This window comes from Chelonia mydas, chromosome 22 (assembly GCF_015237465.2).
Source record: "Chelonia mydas isolate rCheMyd1 chromosome 22, rCheMyd1.pri.v2, whole genome shotgun sequence".
NCBI classification, from domain to species: domain Eukaryota; kingdom Metazoa; phylum Chordata; order Testudines; family Cheloniidae; genus Chelonia; species Chelonia mydas.
The window spans coordinates 10,669,010-10,691,644 of NC_051262.2; the positions used below are offsets into that span (position 1 = coordinate 10,669,010).

General features: G+C 42.8%; 1 protein-coding gene across 6 annotated transcripts in view; it reads right to left on the minus strand.

The window, feature by feature from the left end:
• The window catches only part of GRAMD1B (GRAM domain containing 1B), a 289,702-nt gene extending 267,604 nt beyond the window's left edge, over positions 1-22,098 (minus strand). Inside the window, exons 1-2 of one of the 6 annotated variants that reach the window (XM_043533870.1) lie at positions 22,077-22,098; positions 19,276-19,343 (exon numbers count right to left, since the gene is read on the minus strand). The gene's annotated coding sequence lies outside the window, so the exon portion shown is untranslated. Of the gene's footprint in view, positions 1-19,275; positions 19,344-20,487; positions 20,643-22,076 lie in introns of those variants that run through there. The other 5 variants (XM_043533872.1, XM_037882223.2, XM_043533873.1 and 2 more) reach the window with 5 other exon arrangements.
• Between the last annotated feature and the right edge of the window lie 537 nt (positions 22,099-22,635).

The following is a 22,635-nucleotide window of genomic DNA, read 5'->3' on the forward strand; positions in this document are numbered from 1 at the left end:
TTGGACCAACTTCTGTAAAGAGTATTGCCTCACTTTCCTTGTCTCACTCATATCCTAGGACCAACAAGGCTACAACACCACTGCGAACACCAGATTACTGCAGAGATTCTCTATCAGCTGGGCATTGAACCTAGATACCCAGATGGATTCTGTCTCAACTAGATGGATACTAAACACAGATCTCTTAGGTTACCTTCCAAGTACCACACCACTTGAGCAGTGAACTCATAGCTTGTGCCATCTGCATGCTAAACTCAGATCCACTTGCTAATGGCTAAGATTCTATGTTGCTTGTGATCTAGTCTTTGGTTTGATTCAATTCATATATTTTATTGACATGACAAGTTTATGCAAGTGTTGCCAAGTGTAAAAAGGAGACAGATCCCTCATGTATCCCTTGGAGGCAGGTAGTGAACCATCCCAGCTATGGCTACATACTACATTTGGGTTCAATTTTTCAGCCACATCTGCTCCTGATCTGATGGCAGAGTGCTACATAGAATTACAGAAATGTATGGCTGGACCATGGCAGGACCACGTAAACCTCAACCATCTCGGACAGGTGTTTGTCCAAACTGATTTAAAAACTTCCAGTAATGGGCATTCCACAACTTCTCTTGGAAGTTATTCCAGAGCTTAATTATCCTTACAGTTATAACATTTTTCCAAATATCTAACCTAAATCTCCCTCGTTACACATTCAGACTATTACTTCTTGTCCTACCTTCAGTGGACATAGAGAACAATTTATCCCTGTCCTCTTTAACAGCCAATAATATATTTGAAGACTTATCACGTCTCCCCTCGGTTGTCTTTTCTCAAGACTAAACAAGTCCTGTTTTTTTAACCTTTCCTCATAGGTCAGGTTTTCTAAACCTTTTACCATTTTTGTTGCTATTAGCCAGGATGGACAGGGATGGTGTCCCTAGCCTCTGTCTGCCAGAAGCTGGGAAATGGGCGAAACGATGGATGACTTGATGATTACCTGTTCTATTCATTGTCTCTGAATGACCTGGCATTGGCCACTGTCAGAAGACAGGATACTGGCCTAGATAGGCCTTTGGTCTGACCCAGTATGGCCGCTCTTATGTTGTCCTGTGGGCTCTCCAATTTGTCCACATCTTTCTTAAAAAGTGGCAGTCGGAACTGGACATAGTATTCTGGCTGAGGCCTCACCACTGCCGAGTAGAGCGGGACAATTACCTCCCATGTCTTACATATGACGCTCCTGTTAATACATCCCAGAGTGATATTACCCTTTTTCACAGCTGATTGTTGACTCTCATTCAATCCACGATAAACCCTAGATTGTTTTCAGCAGTACTATCACCTGTCCTAGCCCTTATTCCCCATTTTGTAGTTGTGCATTTTATTTTTCCTTCCTAAGTGAAATTCTTTGCACCTAGCTTTATTGAATTTCATCTTGTTGAATTCGGGCCAATCCTCCAGTTTGTCAAGGTCATTTTGAAGCCTAATCCTGTCCTCTAAAGAGCTTGCCACCCCTCCCAGCTTGGTGTCATCTGCAAATTTTATAAGCATGCTCTACTCCATTATCCAAGTCATTAATAAAAATGTTGAAGAGTAATGGGCCCAGGACTGACACCTGTGGGACCCCATTAGATACACCCTCCTATAGTAGAGTGCAAAGAATTAAATTACATATAGCTTAACTGAGGTAAATTAGAATTTATTATGAATGGGATGAAGCAAGTAACTCAAGAGCAATTATCCAAGGGACCCAACCATGCCTGTGTTTTGGAAAGGTGTCACAAATTTCCTGCATTCCTGTTTGACTGTGAAGGAAAGCCCTGCTCCCTGTAACTTCAAATGAGCTTCAAATCAGGTGAAGACTCACCGTGATTAAAGCAGCACACAAGCGAGACCTCCCCCTCCTGCGTCTCTGGCCTCATTCATTTCAGATTCCAGCTTTAACCTCCTCCCTTAAAAAATTAAGTTAGTTGTGGAAATTTAAGCTGGAGCTTTTCCAGGTTGGAGCTTTCAAGTCTGTGTCAGCAGAAGCCTATGAGTTACAGTTAGAAATTTGCAAAAATCTGACACCTGCCACTTTCCATTGAGCTTTTGGTAGAAAACGTCCCTGGCCTCTTCCATTTTTAATGTCAACGTCAGCCTAGCGGAAGAGATCACCTCCAGGTAAAGTCATTCAGAACAGGCGCTCGTGTCTGCTGAGCCCCTCCTCCTTCTCTACAGAGATGATGCATCAGAATAGAGACTTTTACTTGCACTGGGGATTGCTATTTTCAATGTCACTCAACACAGCAGCTCAGCTGACTTTTTGGGTAGGAAAGGGGCAGATACTCCCTTTTATAGTTTTTTAATTCTGATAATTATCTCCTTTCAGGAGTTAGGGGAGTTAACAGTAATTAGCCCTGTGGGAACCTCAAGCTGTCTGGAGGTTTGGCACTCCCAAAAAATCCAACGCTTATACAAGCCTTTCAAGGGCCATATTCTCCACTGGTGTAAATTGGCATGGCTTCACAGAAGTCAATGGGGCTATGCCAATTTATACCAATGGAGAATCTGACCCAACATTGACAAACCTGGGCCGGATAGACACCAAGACCAGCTTCCCAGGGTATTTTAGCTTCCAGCCCTAAACTGAAACAGGAGGTGAAGAGGCTGCCACAAAAATTAAGGATAACAAGGGTGTAAAAGGTATTGGAGTTTTTTCAAGCCTCAGAAATCAGGCTCCATGCAAGATTTGGGTGGAAGGGTCTGGTGGATTGAAATTTAATCCATCTGGATTAGAGACAAGTCTGAACCAGAACCCCAGGTTTCAACACCCCCAAACTCTGTTGAAATTTGAAGTTTGTTGAAGATCCTGCAAAATCCAGCCCATTTGTAGCTTAAATTCTTCCACTTCTTCCTTCTCAAATAAGCCAAAATCTCTATCCCAATACAGGAAGCACCGGATGGAAATGCTGGCCTAAAATTCCCCTTGAAAGACACAGAAATTGAAATTCATAGAAAGGCATAGAACAAAAGAGGTTTCTGCATGTCACAGCATGGGATTTCCTTTCACCTTACCTCTATCTGTGACTAATTTGTTGCCTCCCACCTGTTGGGTTTGAGGCCAGAAATCAGCTCACAGCCTGCAGGCTAACAGTCCTTAGATAAAAGGCAAGTAAGCAGCTGAGTTAGGGAGAGAGACCTTCAAGGAGCAGGAAGACTCCTGTAGGACACCCAGTACCAGGGAAAAGGATCTGAAAGGGGCTCTCCATGCCAGCTATGTCAAAGACCTGGCTGGAGGCACCTGCTGAGGAAGAGAATTTAGGAGGGTCCAGGCAGCACGATGTAACCTATCTGCTTTGTGTGGGACTGTTCAGTTTTGAAAAATAAACCCATCCCTCAATCAAGAGACTGAAATTCTGCTGCAGATGGGAGCTTCTGATGCAGTGACCGGTGAGTTGGCCCCACCAGCTTGCACAGCTTATTTCTCTTCACACATTTCCTGAGGAACATACATTCTTGGCATGTGATGGATTCCCTCTCCAGTCTGAAATTAGGACAACCAAACAGACCTGCAGGCCCACTTTCTTTGCGGCACTGAGTTACCCTGTCAAGAAACTAAGGGAGGGCTGACACTGCAAATGTCCCCCACTGAGCTTAATGGATTCCTTTAATGCAACACAGAGTGGGGTTTTTACTAAAACCTTCAGAAACTTGCTGAAAACATCAGCTAGAGCTGAATATTATAGCCATAATGTTCTAAAATAGAAGGAAATAAAAGCAAAGAGATGTCAGTCTCTCCTCACTAATGTCATAAGATACTGATGCTCTTTATTTATTGATGGGTACTCTTATTCCAGCCCGGCAATCTGAACATCTTCATGAATATTTCTATATTCAGGGGAAAAGATCCTTCTGCCTCTATCCTCTTCCCATTGGGGCCACAGAAAGCAGCTTCTTTATAGACTGAGACATTAAAATTCAGCAAATACAAAACCTGGTTTGTCTATCTAGTATTTATAGTAAAATACCATTTTTCAGAATCACTAAATCCACCATCTCTGAATCTCCAGGAACATCTTGGGTACACTTTTACACATCTACCTGTGTATTGTTATTTTTGTTTGTTTATTTACAGCTGCACCCACCATGGGTTAGATCCTTTCCAAACATCCTTGCTCCAGGAATCTCATAATCTAAAGACAGACAGGTAACTGGTTAGGGGAAGGCGAACAATGATAAGCAATTTATATACAAGTCAATTCAATTCAGTGTAAGCACAGCAGAAGTCAATCTTTACGAGGAGCTTAATAAGGAGGAGGTAGGAGCTAACATGCAGATAATCGCAGGGAGGCTGCACAATGCATAGAGGACCATGCAGAGGGCAGCACAAGGGCCTAGCAATGCAATAGCTCAGAGCCAAAGATGGACCAATCAGGATCCATAATAAAATATTCTGCACTTAATTCATTGCTTTACTTCGAAGGATCTCAAAGCTCTTTGCCATGGTTAATATAGCATCACTATTCCCATTTTACAGCTCAGATGTAGAGAGAAAGTGCACAAAGGTAGTGCACCAAATCAGCAAGATCAGCATACAATGCAGGTATTATTCTGACACACACGTCCTTTGCTCATCACTGGACAATGCTTCCTCACCTTATTATTATTAAATATGAAATATGGTAGCTGCTAGAGGCCCCCACAGAAACCAGGGCCCCCACTGTGCTAGGTGCTTCACACACATGTAGTAAGAGACAATCCCTGATTCAAAAATCTTTCAATCCAAACAATCAGAGGGCTGCGGGAAAGCAGCAGCATTATCCCTATTTTACAGATGGTGGAAACTGAGGCACGGGGGGCGGGGGGAGGAGGTGATTTGGCCAAGGCCACACCAGAAGTCCATGACAGAGCTGGGAAATGAACCCACATCTCACAACTCCAAGTTCAGTGTCTTAACCACAAGACCTTCCTTCCTACACGTCATAACTACTAGGCTACCTGAAGCTTCAGTACAGTTTACTGACCACGTCCAGTTTGCCTCACATGCCTGTAACACTTTGAGGTAAATATTTCCTGAAATGTCTTCCCACAATCCAGGTTTATGCTGCCATGTATCAATGCTCTCCTTGGCACAGCACCATATGACAAAGTTACTCATTAAGCAAGATCTCTTGCCTTCAGCTGCCAACTTGAAGGCACTGCTTTTACATACCAGGATTTATTTCTTTACATAGAATAAAGGATTGTGCCTTTGCCCAGAGCAAACCTCAGCACTATGGCCCTTCCTTAGTTCTCAATAAAATATTCTCATTTCAATATCCGGCATCTTCAAGTTCTCTAGCACGAGTTACATAACAGATTATCCAATCCTATTATTCACACTGTTGGATATCTACCCCTCCTTTCACCACAGTCTATGCTCAGGATACAATATGCCACCCTAGCTGAGTGGCATACCACCAGCCTATATAGAACTTGCTATGCAGGGCAGTCTGTTGTAGGTGGGTATTCAGATACAGAATTTGGATTCATGCTCCCTCATTAATATTTATATATGTCTCTTGACAAGCATCAACATTCTCAATGAAATTACAAACATACATGCAAACTATACAAATCACCACCCGCATCACTTCTGTGATGATGGCAGCCATAATAACTGCATTGCCAACACTGCATAGCAGTTTCTTAGTGGCAGGAAGTGAAGAATAGGACCTTATATTGAAGCGTCAAGGCAATTTCAAGTAAGAGGGATTTAAATACCCATTTTGGAATTTGCAAGGGACATTAGGGCTAACCCTCAGACTTGAAAAAGTCTGCCATGGGCACAAGGAGCCAGAGCTTTGGGTTTCTCTCTCTCTTGAAAGATGCTAACCCCACACAGCACAGCACAGCACTACTAATGCCATGCTGGAGCCTTCCTTCAATTTTGACTCAAAGGCAAACATACACCTTAATCCCAAACCCACTTCACGGAGTAGTTTGTATAGGCCTTGGAGGAACCTCATCCAAGTACTGGCTATGCTGAATCCTGCTTGGCTGATGAACCACGACAAGAACACAGCCCAAGATGCTATGGCTATAGGTACAGTTGGGTCAGGCCTGGGTGCTGCATGAATCTGTTGGATTAGAAATGCAATTACCTTCTCAAACAGATCCCCCCTATTCCTGCACCTGGATTTGCACACATGGGCTAGGACTTCCACAGGAGCCTAAGAAACTTAAGCTTCCAATTCTCAGTGAAATTCAACGGATGCTGGGCACCTAAATCCCAGCCATAAGTATAAATTGATGTCTTTTAAAGTCCTTCTATGCTTTGTTCTCCAATTCCTATGTTTCTGGTAGATATCTGACTTGCAAATCATATGTATGCAGTAGTGTTGTAGCCATGCAGGTCCCAGGATATTAGAGACACAAGGTGAGTGAGGGGATATCTTTTACTGGACCAACCTCTGTTGGTGAGAGAAACAAGCTTTCAAGCTTACACAGAGCTCTTCTTCAGGTCTTGCAAATCATATGACAGTCTTGTTTTTTTTGTTTTGTTTTTTCTGGTTCCTATTTAATTAAATGTTTGCAAAAGGCGGCAAGGACTCCGTGTGCCAGTGACAATTAAGGACAATGACCCAAACCAGTTTAACACAACACAGAATAATGAAAATCATAAAAAGCACACATTATTCATGCCTAATAATTAATAGCAGAGGGAGACTCATATTAGGTCTCAGAGTCCAAGTAAATATGAAAAGACTGCCAAATCTGTCTATAAATCCTAGTGACGTGATATATGTTTTCATTAGATGTATGGAGAAGTGGTATTTTTATCCTGCTAATGAGATGTGAAGACAATAGACTAAAGTTCTGTTTTAGTTTAACTCTTTCATATGTATACAGTCTGACAAATTTTAATTTGTGCCTGAGTTAAAAGAGAACTATGGGATTTGCCAGAGAGATTCAAGACCCATGGTCCAACGAGTTCTGTATCCTGGCCCCAGAAGGGGCCTGCACTGGATTCTTCAAAACCAGGGAAAAAAACACACATGGAATTGCTTACTTGTGCAACTGTCAGCTGTAAAATGTAAAATAGTGTCAGCTGTAAAATGATCCCACATGGAAAAACATCTTTCTTGAAACCCATGCAGCATTAGCATGAATTTTTGAGGGCTGATTTGGAGGCCAATCCATATTCTAAAGCCAGTATTTTCACTGATTACTACTTCTTTGTTGGCTAGAATTATTTTTTTTGTTTGTTTGTTTGAATGAAGCATTGGGTGGATCCTGTGATTAGGTCCTGCCCCAACCCACTCAGAACAGAAACAAAAAGGCAAAGCAAAGCAAATATACTTCTTCTGGGCTAGTCTCCACTTATTTTAACGCTTCAACTGCTCTCGATAAAGGATCTATGCAATGCAGTATACATTCCAGGAGGAGGATTCTAGAGATTTCACCTTTACTACATTGAAGGAGGTACCACATGAAGGATTGCCTCTCTTCCTATGCCATACCACCACAAATGCAGACGATAGGGCCACTCGAACTGGATCCCCTTTATTATGAAATAAGGGACAACTGGCAGAGCATAATCTGTGCAGGCTCTGAGACTCTGGAACACGCCCACCCAACTTGACCCAAAACTGTCTGAACTTGGTGATTTAGCAGGCACACTGCAATACATCTGTTTGATAGGCGTTTTGGAGAAGTCTGAGGGTAGACTATGCTTTCTCAATGATAAAGGGACAGAAAGGACTTTTAAAAATATATTACTTACTATTTTTTTTACCGTTGGTCCTAGGAGGCCTAATCATGGGCCAAGACCCCATTTTGCTAGCAATGTAGAGAAACAGCAAAAAGACGGTCCCTTCCCCCAGGAGCTTTTGTAGGTGGCTGGCTAGCTGAGCTCCTGCTGAATAATTTTAATGCTGCTGAGATTTAAATTGTATGTTAATGTGTGTCAGCGCTCCTAAAGCCTTGGCTAGGTCTTTTTTAGTTATTGTTTGTATCTGAATATATGAATGAATAAATGGCTTGGTAACCCAAGCAAGAGGAGAGAAAGGCACGTTCAAAAGAACAATTAAATGAGCCACTGTGCAACTAAATTGAGCTAGGGCTCTATAAACGTTGACCGTGAGCCACCACTGTAACAAGAGGGTGAGGGATAAAGTAGTTCAGAGCCATTTATTAGTGTAAAGATAACAGAGACAATAACAGGGGGTATTCTGCCCAAGACATTTAAATACAATGCAGGAAAACGTGAGCCATAAATGGCTATCAACAGTCCCACGACCCAAGGAGGTAAACTGCAAGTTTTAGAGAAGAGATGAAGACACAGATAAGAGTGTCTCTGTGTTCATAAAACTTCAAAGCTAGCATGCGTGGTCTGCAGAAATGAGAAGTCCTCACCCCCAAAACTCATAATCTGAGTTAGACACTGCCAATAAGAAAGAAGGATGAGGATTACAACAAATGCAAGGCTAGATTATAAACCCTTTAGGGGAAAAGACCATATTTTTGTTCTGTGTTTGTACAGCACCTAGCACAGTGGGGTCCTAGTCCATGACTGGGGCTCCTAGGTTCTACTTCCATAAAAATGAAACGTAATAGTAATAATGTCCTGCAAATGCTGAAAGATTGAGCAGAGGGCAAATGTGCAAAACAGGTCATCACAGATATCCTCACATTGCATATGTAGGGCCCTACCAAATTCAAGGGTCATTCTGGTCAATTTCACAGCCAGAGGAGTTTAAATTTGGTCAATTTCACAATTTCAGATGTTTATATCTAAAATTTCACAGTGTTGTAACCGTGGAGGTCCCGACCCAAAATGGAATCATGGGCCGGGGGGTGGGGGTGGGGAGGAGTTGAAAAGTTATTGTAGGGGGGGTCCCAAATTGCCACCCTCACTTATGTGCTGCATTCAGAGCTTCTTAGGGCCAACTGGCAAGGGGCACAAAGGGATTGCTTACTGTTACAGGAATCTCCTGGGTCTGGTATTTACCTTTTAGTTCACCAAAAGGGTGTCATGAGAGGTTTTAATAAAAGCCTGTGTCATGCTGGTCATCAATATCCTTGTGAAATACATGTACATCCGTTGTGTAAAGAGTTAAGAGAGAGAGTGTGTGTGTGTGTAAAAATATAAAATTATGTTTTTACCATATCTGTCTAGGGACAGATAACCAGGAAAAGTGAAAAACAGGTTCTCTTTCAGGCAAGAAATACTTGTCTATTTGTAATTAAATATCGTATGGTTCACAGTGGGTCTTCTCTCACCAGTCAGAACCGAATATTAATGAAGGTATGTGAAAACTTCAGAGAAAAATGTTAACAGGAAAAGGTTAACAGCAAGAGGGGGAAACCTTATCTTGGGATGCATATCAAAGGATTGTTCTGGTATATTTGGGGGGACAAAGATGACACCCTGCCATCCTTCACTTTGGAAATAAACAGATAGCAAATTTGCTTCATGAATGAGGGGTCTCAAATAGGCTTGACTGGAACCACTGGAGAGAACTTGGGTGAACAAAGATTCTTTAGACAGGAAGACAACTTGTTAAAGTTTAGTCACCAGAAAGTATGTTATGATTGTTTTATATGTAACCATTTGTTTCCAATATTTTTACTCACAATCATTTGAATCTGTTCTTTCATAATAAACGTATTCTTCTTTTCACTATAAATATATCTAAGTGCTGTTCATTTACCCGAACTGCGTCCTGAGTTATAACCAATAAACTGTGGTGTGCTGTTCCTTTGGGAACAGAGGCCTGGTAATTCTGTGAACGTTTGGTAGATAAGGGACTGGACGCTAGAGAGGATGCTCAGAGGACTCGGGGGTTGCTTCGTGTCTGTCGCGAACCTGTGCACAGAGAGAAAGGCCTGGAAGGTAGTCCTTGCATGGCCAGAGGCTGCTGGTTTCAGGGAGCTGACCCACAGCAGGCACAGACAAGACTTCCTCACACTAAGGGCAGGTGCTGAGGTGAGTCTCTACCCTGGGTACACACTATACACATTCGTTTTGGATAGTGGTTACCTCTCGTCTCCAGAAGCTGCTACAGCAACAGCTATGAAACATTACCTGCGGTTCTGACAAATAATCCTTCCAAACATCAAGACTGCATAGCTTTTACCTTCCTTTAACTGATACCGCAGATATCTTCACAGAATCATTTTCACCTTAGTAGAGTTCTCGTCACAAGGTAGTTATCCTATCTCCACAGTGTGATTATCTACAAGCCAGCTGTCATGAAGGTTTGAGATTCTAACCACGGTGCAAGCTGCTCTCCTGAAAATGCAATTTCCTGAGACTCCCCCAGTAAGTTTATTTCTACCATCATATGGTCTTCAGTTACTATGGCACTGGGGGGGCATATAAGCACATACGGAGATCTCAGCACAACAAGATTTTCTGAAGGTACTGACAGTTAGCATCACAGTGTGGTTAATATGAATGTACAATTATCCTCTCAGTGTTATCACTGCAAGTATCATCATCATCGTGGCAAATTCCCAAGGGATGTATATAGCCTCCTTGCACATTAAATGCCACCGGGATCGATCTGTAGTTAGGTCCTTAAGAGGATCTGGCTGGATGTTCAGTCTGTCTGTCATTGGTGAGCTTTTCAGTCTACTGAAACTTTTGGCAGTCATGTGACTGCCAGCTGTGCAGCGGCATTTCTTGTTAACTGTGCTTAGTAATTCCTTGGTCTTCCACCTTAATAATATGCCCATACCACGAAAGCAGTTGAAACCAAAGTCCCACTGATGGAGATAGTTGCTTGGGTCAGCTATGAATATCCTCATCGCTGATCTTGTCTTGCCAGTTAATACGGCGCAGATGACAAAAGACAACCGAGGCAGAATTCTTATCCGGGTGCAGTTGCCAGGAGAGCATTCTGGACTATGGAACAAATTCTGAGGTCTTTACTCAAGCAAACTACCATTGGGTTTGGCCCAATTAGATTATCACCATCTACACCACCGTTTTTAGTTTACATCTTCCCTGAAGACACTTGCCAAGGTTACAGACTTCAGTCCATCATAACTCAGTACTTCCTTGCCAAATGCTTTCCAACAAATGGAACCAGAGTCTTGAACCCACCTCAGGATACTTCTGTCCACGGATCTGAATGGTGATTCTCACAGTGCAAAATTCATCTCTTTCAAGCCCAAGTACAGTGGTGTTTATCCCTTAAGCCCCCTGGTACCACCCAGAACTGTCTGTGTCTCACTAAGATAATTACAAGTTGTGAAACTTCTCCATGTATTTTTAGCTTACAAATGTCAGGTTGTCATCTGGTAATTGCAGTAAATGCTCTTCTGAGACAGAACGGTGACAATTCTGCCTTTCCTAAGTAAATTGGGAAAACAATACCAAACACACATACTATTCCACAGTGACTTGTTTAGAATTGGGAAGTTGGCAAGGAGGAGAATGATAGAGCTGCACCCCAGATCCAATCCACATGCATACCATCCTGTCCTTTGACCAGGAATTATTGGACTTGACACAGGAATTGCTACTGGTTGAAATTCTCTGGTGTGTGTTAGGTACAAACCCAAACCAAATGATCAGAATGGTGCCCTCTGGCCTTAAAGACCTATGAAAACTAGATCCCTAGGAACAGCTATACTTGATCAGCCCAAGGGACCGCCTAGCACAGTATCTTTTCTCCGACAGTGACCAGTTTTAAAGGAGGACAGTAAAAACAATAAACAAAAACCAAACAAAAAGCCCCCAACCAATCCACTGCACACCATAATGGGCAATTATGAAATAACCATCTCAGAGGGAAAGTTTTTCCTAACCTCAAGCAGCTAGTAGTCAGATTATTCCCTGAAACCAGAAGACTTGTAACCCTTATATACATTTTTCACTCTGTAACGGGGTGCATGCCACACCCCGTAGGATTTGGCCCCTTGGCTCCGCTCCTTAAAGACTCAGACGCTCGAAGGTGGTGCAACACCCGTGCTCTTTATTTTGTGTCCGTTCTCACCACCAGTTTCCCACTATTTATAGGCTATATACACGGCTTGGCCTCACACAGGCCTGACCAGTAACAAACTAGTAGACTCTTTCCTCCCTCTGAGCCTGGCCTGACCTGTCCATCCTGGTCTCTACCCTCCCCCCTGGCCCGTTCCACTTCCTCCCAGCCTTTTAACTCCTGCTAATGAGGCAGACAGGTGCAGGCAGTTCCCAGGCAAGCACTGGGTATTTATCCAGCCCCAATCCATTCCCCCTGATGGGCCTGGGGTGGCAGGAGCTGATGGAGGGCTTTCCTAGCAGCCCCCTGCCACACCCTCAAATAAAAGAGCAGTTCATTGTTTCAAATCCTGATAAACTCTTGACCTCAATAAATCTTGTGGCAGTGAGTGCCACAGGTTAATAACATGTTGTGGTTTTTTAAAATTATTTCTTTATTGGTTTTAATCCTTTGCCTTTTAAGTTCATTGTATCACACTTGTTCTGTTATTATGAGAAAATGCAAATAGGGGCACACTGCTTATTCAGCATGGGTGAAATCCAGTCTCTATTGAAGTAAATGGGATTTTCACATCTTTAGTTAATTCAGATTAACTTTCCTGAATCTGCCAGTGTAGACAAGCCTTTAGTCTCTCCATGCTTCAGTTCCTCATCTGTAAAATAGGATAACAGTACTCCCCTATCTCCCGGAGTTTTGAGAAGTTTATGAGATGTTCAGATACTACGGTGATAGGGGGCATGTTATCCTTATATCTACATAGTTTCCTTATTGGTCTCTAGCTATCTGAAATGTCTGAAGTGCCCTAATCACAATAAATTACCCGCAGCTCAGTAATACAGAAACCCTTCCAAGTTTTCCCCACTCTCCTTCTCAAGTACCTTGCTTGAGGAAAGGAAGAAGATTGTGTGTAAGTCAAGTGTCCAAGATTTAAGAGAAGGAAATTGTTCTGTGCGCATGTAAGGGAAAGGAGAGGCACTTTCAGGGGTGTACATGGACCAATTAACATCTGATTCTGGCTGGGGGTAGAAAAGGCTGTCATTCTCTTTGCGCTGTTCAACCAGCCACAGCACAAACTTCCCCTCTTCAGCTCACACATACCGTTTCCTACAAGCACGTTTCATGGCCAGCCTGTGCTTCAATTGTTACTAAGCTGCTACACGTTTCTCTCCTACCCCCAAAGGCCTTAATAGCTGTAGATATTTAAAGGGTTTTCCCTTCCCCTCCTCGCCCTGGTTTCTGGGGGCCATTAGGCTTTTCATAGCTACAATTAGCTGAAGGCCAAATGCAACCTTTTAAAACACCAGAGCTCTTCACTTCATCAATCACTCTGCAGAGAGATGGAATTAGCCCTCCAATCTTAATTTTATCGGACAAGGAACTGATTTCCTCTGGGGTGCTGCATGACTTCCTGCGTCAGCACAGACTAACCCTAACTGTCGTACCTTGGTTGTATGTGAAGCGAGTCCAGGGAGATGAGGTGGCTGATGGACAGCTAGATTGCTCAGATTGACATATCTATGCCATGTTATGTTAATACACTGGAGCTGAAACATTTAGTTCTCAGTAAGGATGAGTTTGAGATTAGGGAACCTATGAAGCTTCCTGTGTCAAGCACGAGGGATAATGTTACATTATTTCTACAGCATCTTCCATCCTAAAGGATTCCAGAGCACTTGGCAAACAAAGTGAAATACATCTGAAGCTATATTAGATATCGGGCAGTCCCTTCATCCACTCCTAAAATGCAACCAGCTCTGGAGTGGAATGCAGCTGCTGCTGAACAGCTGCACAACAATGAATAGCAGCTCAGGAAGGAAGGGAAGAAGAGTAGCATACTGATTTGAAAGAGCAGGGGAATATTTAGGTCCTCAGAATTTATTCACCTTGGCTGAAGCCCAGTCACGACATTAAAGTTAATACCCTCATTTGCAAAATGTGCTATGGGATCTTTAATGAACATAAGTGGTCAGCACAAGTGGTCTTTCAAAGGAGATGTAAAAATCAATCTCCAGTAGCTAACTCAGGATTAACTCAGAAGAATAAGTACTAAATTCCTAACATCACCTCCTGCAGCACCTAAATTTCCCTTGCAAGATTTGAGCTTCAACTGGTAGGGCTGGCAGCACAAAAAAATCGTTTCATTTAAAAAGCAGGAGGCATGAGTCTTACTCCTCAGTCAGCAAAGACAGGGGGGAAGAAGAGGTTGGTTTGACTGAGCTATTTCCCCCTGAAAGACAGCTAGCTCCTACAGAAAGCGATTGTTCCCCAGGGCCCTGGCCAGAGCAATTCTCAAATAATTGTGGGCCTGTGGTTCTTCCAGGCTACCCATTCATACATGCATAACTAACTTTACTGTTAGTGGAAAAGGGCTCAGACTTCATCAGGCAAAAACAGAGGAGTTTAAGAGGGGATCAAGGAAAGAACAAAATGCTTCAGCTAGAGAATTACTCGTGATAAACCCACAATCTCCACTGTCTTTTTTTTTTAAATGAGGCTGTTCTGGAGAAGGGGTTAAATTTTATGCAGACTCACAGCTCTTCCTTCTCTGACGGGACGTAAAGGGAACTTTAAATTGGGCATCCACTGTTGGCATTCTATGCTCCCATGGCCAGTGTCCTGCTTTTCTGACAGAGGATTCCTATCACTCTTCAAAAGTGACCCCTGGGTTTAAATGGTTTTGATTTGTGCAACCAGGACTGTCAGAAGAGGTTTAGCCACTAAGGAGTAACCCACTCTTGAGTTTCTCTTAACTATGAAGAGGCAGCGTTATGACTTCAGTGACCACACTGACATTTTAATAGGAGCTGAAAGAACAGGTCTTGTAACCTTCACTCCTTACAGTTCAGATTAAATTAGCAAAATGTATTAAACGATTATCTTAAATGGCATTATTCAAACATACCTCACAGGGCATTCTCCTCAAGCAGACCGCATCAGATAAGAGGACTGATCATGCTGCTTGTGTATGCGTGAGCGTCTATTCAATGTGTGACCGTGCATACTCAGGTTCATAAATCTGTGCTAGTATTCAAGTATGTGTGTTATTAAAAGTTAAATAATCTGAACTAGGTCAGAATCCAGTGCCCTACAGGGGAAAGATTTCAGAAATGACTAGTGATTTTTGGATGCCCAACTTGAGACACCTTAAAAGGCCCTAGATTTTCAGAGTGGGTAACTCAGCTCTTTTCTGAAAATTTTCGGCGATATGGCTCTCCTGGAAAAAAATATTCTCTATTTGGAGAGAATTTTCCTTGCAATTGTGGGCTTGTCTATGCTACCACTTTTGTTGGTATACTTTATGTACTTCCGGGGTGTGAAAAAACACCCGTCTGAGCAACATAAGTTACACAGACATAAGCGCCTGCGTGGACAGCGCCAAGTCGGTGGGAGAGCTTCTCCCTCCAACGTAGCTACTGCCGCTCATTGGGGGTGGTTTAATTATGTCGACAGGAGAGCTCTCTCCCATCAGCATAAAGTGGCTGCATGAAAGATCTTACAGCAGTGCAGCTGTGCCACTGTAAGCTCTCTAGCACAGACATAGCCTGTATGTACGTGTTACAGCAACGTAGCGGGACTGATGCAATGGCCTGCCAACATTTGTCACAGAACATTGAGTCTTTCACCTTTATGACATTGGGTTCTGATGCAGCCCAGTTTGGTACTAGTAACCAAAGGTAGCTAATTGTTAAACATCAGGAGTGAAATCCTGGCCCAACTGAAGTCAATGGCAAGACTCCCATTAACTTCCAAGGAGCTAGGATTTCACCCCTGGTGCCTGTTCAGCGGCTTCAGACAGGTGAAATCAGCTGGTGGATCTCAGTCCAGTTTCCTGTGGACTGGTGTCCCCATTCACATTAACAAACTGGCACCCTTGCTGGCAGCGTTACCAGAGGGCCACCAAGTATCTGAGAGCACTGATGCTAAAATACCCCTCGCCACTAGAGATGGTCTCTTTGGGTAAGGGCTCAGGCAAGTACATGTGCATGGAATACTTTATGGCTTGTGCACTATGATATCAACAGTGAGAGGAGCATGAGAGGACTTCAGTCATCACAGTTGTCACACCAGCACCAACTACTCCATCCCTGTCTTTTGGGGCAAGAAAAAGGCCAATTTCAGGTTGTTTTGTTGTGTTTCTTTTTTTACTTCATCCTTCTTTGGCGGGGGGGGGGGGAGGGGGGGACGCGCCTGCAGGCAATTTGTCTCTGTATGGGCCTCTCAAGGGGAGCCCCACCCTGGAGTCAACTGGAGGGGTCAGCAACAGTCACCACCACTTTGAAACATGTGGATTAACGAGCAAGCAACTCAGATGTGTCCCAACTCATTTTAACATGCAAAGAGAAATGAGGGGAACTTTCAGAGGAGGAATTATTATGATAAGAGCTGTTTGAATAATATTTGAATAAATTCATTTAATTAATTGTGTGCTATTTTCTCTAATAAGTGTGCTTATGCTCCCATTCACAAATACACGAATATAGTCAATGCATTTAGCATTATAGTTCAAATAAATTATTATACTTTATTTCCATTATTTACCCAGCTCTAACTGGTTATCCCGAGAGGATGCAACAATTAATCCTCCCTTCAGCAATAGGAGCTGGCCCCTATTTGGCAACAGATAACGCACAGGTATCTAAGCAGTGGAAGAAACACATGGTGGCTTAGCCACTGCCATTAAAATGTCAGCATTTGTCTATAGGGTGACCAGATGTCCTGATTTTATAGAGACAGTCGTGATTTTGGGGTCTTTTTCTTATATAAGCTCCTATTACTCCAACCCCCTGTTCGGATTTTTCACATTTGCTGTCTGGTCCCCCTATTTGTCGACAACCACTGCATCCCTAAAACATGTGGACACACTTGAATAGTTTCATAAATCATAGATTTCCTCATAATAATGCACTCAATGTAGAGAGGCTGCCAAAACAGTTACACAGAGCAAGATATTGATAGAATAGCTGAAATAACATGAACATAATATTGCAACAATCTGGGGTTCAAGGAATTCTGACCAATAGAAAGAAGTATGCCAATGTTATCCAGTAACAAGTCAAGCCAACCATAAGGACATGGTAAATTTAGATATTGAGCAATCACTGCAAAGGCTTGTTTACTTGCTCATCTTTTCCCCTTCTTTTTATCCAGCATCCACATCCACGCTATTGTGAAGAGTTCCTAAACTCAACTCCGTGAGCAACGTTATGCTCAGCATGGCATTGGCAAACAAGGAATCGGTCAAAATGGCTTTGTATATGTTTCCTGCGCAACACTGGATACCTAATGAAGTGATCTTGTCATTCTAGACACTCAAGTTAGCAAATCTGATTGCTGAGAAGCAAAAAAAAAAGTCTGAACACAACAACTGGAGAAGAAAAGATCATATGTAACAGAATAGCGTTCCCACATGGTGTCCTTGATATGAAGGTGTCAAAGCACTTTTTTTAAAGTATTAAATGTAACTACCTTCCCTTTCCCCCATGAGGGAAGTGCTATTATTATACCCACTTATTTACAGATGGGTAAACTGAAGCACAAAGAGATTAAATGGCTTACCCAAAGTCAAACTGTGAGTCAGTGGGAAAGGCTAGACAAAACAGAACCCAAGAATCCTGAGGCCCAGTACCTTACTCTAACCATTACATAGCACTGCTCCTTATCATTCTATTTCATTTCTTTCTATTTACTATCCTTAAAGAATGTGCAAGTTTTTCTGAATCGTTCCACTGTATCTTTAAGTACATTCAGTGCAAGTGTATGTGTAAACGCAGTAAAACACCTGCATCTGGCCCAGAGCAGCTGACTCAGGCCTCAGACTGCAGGGCTATAAAATTACAGTGTGGCTTTCTGGGCTCCAGCTGGAGTCAGCTCACACAGGCCAGCTGTGGGTGTTTTATTGCAGTGTAGACATACCTGTAGCAAAAAATCCTAAGCAGAGCCCCAGAGATAGAAGCCCTCTGCTGCCTAGCCACTGACTATACACAAAATGGGCAACCATTCACAAACACACTGCCCCTGTGCTACCCTCAATTTGACAACATTCTTGAACCCTGACCTGGAAGAACCAGGTCTAGGTGATGGAGCCTCCAAGTCTCCACTGATCATTTAATCTTTACCCTCTCTGCTGAGACTGCCAATTCCAATGGCAGTTTGAGTTGTGCAGACAGGTGCCCAGTAGGAATTTGGCTGAGACCAACCAAATTCATTTCACATGGTCCACTGAGCAACTGTGTCATGCTAACAACTTTTGCTCACTATCAAACTGAGCTAGATGCAAACCAGCAGCCTACATCTTCCATTAACAAAACCTTAAGCATGCTAGTCCCTGTAATGAAAAGATTGATAGTTAAGAATGCATTAGATTTGAGATACAAATAAAGAGACAAACCATTTTATCCCTTTCTTGTCCCTGTCTCTTTCCTGTTCAGTATGAATCTCTCCTTGTCTTCAGGGTCACAGGAGATACCCTCCTAGTGCCAAATGCTTACATGCAACATTCTCCACTGTAACAAACTGGTGGCTTCCTTAAGAGAATAAAAGAAGCTGCAGGGAGGTGGAAATAATACAGAGTGACCGTTTCCACCTAGAAATGACTTCTTTTTTCCCCTGCTGAGCTTGAATAAATGAAAAGTACAAGAGAGCCAACGATGGCTTGGGACTTGGAGCCTGGCTCCCTGGCTGGGTATTTCTGGATGGCCCTGCCTGCTTCCACTGGAGACATTTCCAGTTCACTGCCGAGTGTCCAGAAATGTATTTAAAAGGCAACTCTTAAGGCATTTTTCTAACTTTTTCTTTCCAACTCAGTGTTTTTAAATAATCCCTTGTAAGCCTAAAAGTGAAATCGTGCTTGCTAACAAAAACTTTGACATTGCATCATCCATGCTAAGCTGTGCACACAGGCTTTATTTCTGTACCGGCACTTGTGAGTACTAGATTGTACAAGCTGGTTCGTTACTACAGCGATGCTTGTGAGTGCTGGCTGAAGTCTACTGGTTTATTATTGTAGGGTTGTTTAGGAGCACTGGGCTGTATAAAAAGAAGTATAGGATAACTCAGAAATGCTGTTAACTTATTCTGACATGTTACTATTGGGTTGCTCATTTGTGTTGAGATGAACACACAGGTTTACTATTAAAGGATTGTTCAGGAGTGGTATTAATATTATTTATATGTTTAAAGAATATTAAAACATTTGCTTGATGTGGAGTAAAAACACAGGTCCAAACCCCAAAATTCAGGAAGACAGGACTTTCGGATTTGTGCCTTAAAATATCATAATGGAATTTTCATACCAACATTTAAAATCAAGTCAAGCTTTAGATCTACTTACCTTGACAAGTGAAAGATCTCCAGATAACCAAGACACAGCTTGAGTTAAGCGGTCTTATTTCCATTGTACTAAACAAAAACAAGAAAACAAAAACAAAAGACAATTCTTAATGCACAAATGAGTAGCACAGATCTTTGGAAGTTTGATTTATAAACACTGCACAAATGTTTTTAAAACCTGATAAAATAAGCAAAGCCTGATTTGCATCCTGTTATTGGCATTGATTCTGACCTTACTATTAAGTGATAAATAAACTGTTACAGTTGTCTTTAGATCCCAAGTTTTTCAGTAAATTTCAGATTCGGGGCTCTCTCTTTCCCATCACTAAAGAAGCCTGGGACTTAGCATTAATTTACATTTCCAAGGCACTTTGCAAACAAACTAATTATTATTTGGACTAGTTTCACGGGGTAGCTGTGTTAGTCTGTATCAGCAAAAACAATTTATGTTTGGACTAGATTAGCAAACTGAAATTAGGGCCTCATTTTGTTAAGCTCTGTACAAAAACAAGAGATGGGACCCAGGGGAACTTGCCCAAGGTAGCATGGGTGGTCAGTGGCAGAACTGGGACAGATTCCAGGGATGAAGTCATCGGGATGAAGTCATCCCAGGACCTTTGAGTTCCTGTCTATGCCATATCCACTAGATAAAACTGCCCCCACAATGACTCAATCCTCACACTATCCCTTACGCAGCTTATAAGGATTATTCCAATTTTACATTTGTAATTTCCTTTGGCAATTTATCACCACAGCACATTCCTCTCCCTTAGTAACTGGGAACTGATAAAGTCCTGCACACTTAACGTTGTATTTCTCTTCTCATTTGTAGCACTGCATTAGCTTTCAGTCTAAACCGAAAGTTTGAGACTGCACCCAACTGAACATCCCAGATTGCTAAACACTCTCTGTTTCATATAAAATATCAGCTGTTGGGAGGCTGATAAAAGTATACAAACCCCAATCCTACAAAAACACCATATGGGTATTGCAGCCACCGAGAGCCCCTTGCAGGATCAGGTCCTAGAGGCAAAGTAATACTAATAACCAGAAATTGTTACCACTCACAAGAAAGATGCCTGAGATCCCCAAATTTCCCTGAATAAAGATTTAGATTCTTTTCCTTTCTTCCTACTCCCTTAGCAGTCAGGCTGAACAAAAGGTGCACACTCTGTCTGAAGTTTTGTCACATTTTTTTCCTGCACTACTGTACCTTTATTTTTAGGTCCATTTTGGTTGAAATCTACCTGCTTCTGAGCAAGTTTCTCTGCAGCAAGAGCTGTGCTTGTTTCAGAAGAGTTCCAAAATGGAGGAAGGTTTGCTTATAGATTAAGTCCCTTCAGCAGCTGGGGTTGTATTAATTAGGGGTGGAAACTTAGTAACTGCTAGGCTGCTGCCATTGGTCTTCTTTTTGGTCTTCTTTCCCCCCTACCCATGTTTGTATTTTGATCATTCTTACTGGCCTCTGTTTACTTCATTTTATAACAAATCATATGCATTGCTTTGTAAGAGTTTAGATTCAAACTGTTATTTGTCAGTCTCCAATTAATAGCAACTGAAGTGGCTCAACAGCAGCAGAGAAGAAGCAGCTCCCTAGGTTTGTTGTGTATGAGATACACACATTGCACTCACTCTGAGATTTTCTTTTAAATGAGGCTGAGGTTTATGTCACACTCTGTAGAATATATTAAAACCAGTACATTAAGCTGACCCTTTTCCCTCTTCTATTCTCTATCCTACCCCCATGTTTCTCTCTTTAATGTCTCCTTTACCTGTCTTTTTCCATGTATTTAGCTTCCCCACTCCCATAGTTGGTTCTTCTGTCTAATTTTGTTTCTCTTCAGCTTTTCTTACAGCACTTGAATGTTTTCTTCCTTGCCATACCCAAGACAGTACTTTGCTCTGATTTCTCCCCCTCCTCCTCTTCACATGTGGGAGGGATAGTTAAGCATTTGCTTTGGACTCCATGCCTAGTATTGCTTGAGGAAATCACTTACGGAGTGAGAGCTTCACAGTCAGGAGTCCCAGCAAGGAACGGACTGGCAACCCAGTTATTTCTCCTGCCTGGTGACAGTGCAATTTAAGGCAAACTCTTTATTTAGGTTTAATGTATTTTACTCCCCTGCCAGCTGACAGACATTCATGTAAGCACCAACATTCCCCTACTTGAAATGTTTGTCTTAAGTACTAGCCTCCTTTACAGTAGCGTTTGAACACCCTCAGGGGACAGGGAAGTGCTACTGACAGCCGCAGAGAGGCTAAGTGACTCCACCAAGGGCACTCAAGAAGCCCGTACCAGAGCAGAGCCCTCAACCCAAGTCTCTCAACTCCTAGGGTGAGGCCCTAACAACTGGGCCATCCTTCCTCTCTGCAACAGGTCAGTGGTAACACAGTGAGGAAGTAACATTTATTATTATTTGTATTATGGTAGCACCTAGAGACCCCACTCGAGACCAGAGCGCTGTTGTGCCCATCCTGGTACTTACACACAGTACGGAGCAGTCACTGCTCCAGAGAGCTCACGTTCCAACAGGGCAAGACCGAGACAGGGATGAGGGAAAGAAGAGAGAGGTTAGCTTGGCTGGGAGTGGCTTACACAGGTGGGAGGGGGGCAAACCTTGCACTGGAGGTTAGAAAACCCCAAGGATGGAGCTAGGGGGCGTTAGCGAACAGTCTTTTTAGTCAATTAAAAGCTGCCTTTGACACTAGGTACCAAGCACCACTGGCCAAGATACTACAGTGCTGGTTTTCTTCCTCTCTGCCTGTTGGCACAGAGCCTAGAGACCTGCTGCCAGCTTTTACCTCAGAACTGGCTCTGCACCCTCCTACATTCCAGGTTCAGTCAATAAAAGGGGCTCATCAGCCTGGCATTTTATACCTGTGAGCAGCTCCCCCTGGTGCTAGAAATGCAGCACTGCAGCTGCCCCCTGAGGAGACGAGGTACAGCCTCCTTTCTGGGGTGTGGTAGTTTTTGTTTATTCTGGTTTGTTGCTGTTTAGGGTGAACGGTTCATGGTGGCAGCCCTTTATTTCCCCCAGAGCAGGGGGAGATGTGCATTTGTTTTAAGTTACCACTATATCTATATACAGCTATCGTCAGGGCTTGAAGGGGAGATTTTCAGAGCTAAAAAATCCCCCTCCTGCTATTGTTTGAGCTGAAGGGAGAGTTCTTCAAGCAAGCAGCTGCAGCAGGCTCTTCTGCAGACCAGCCCCTAGGGAGAAACAAAGGCACGCATCCTCCTAGTGTGGGTCATAGGTACAAAGGTGGAAGGGGTGGAACTGGCTGAAATTAAAAGGGGGTCAGAAAAGAGATTCTAAAGTCGGTCTCCAGCCTTTCAGAATTCACCAGCATCTAGGAGTTA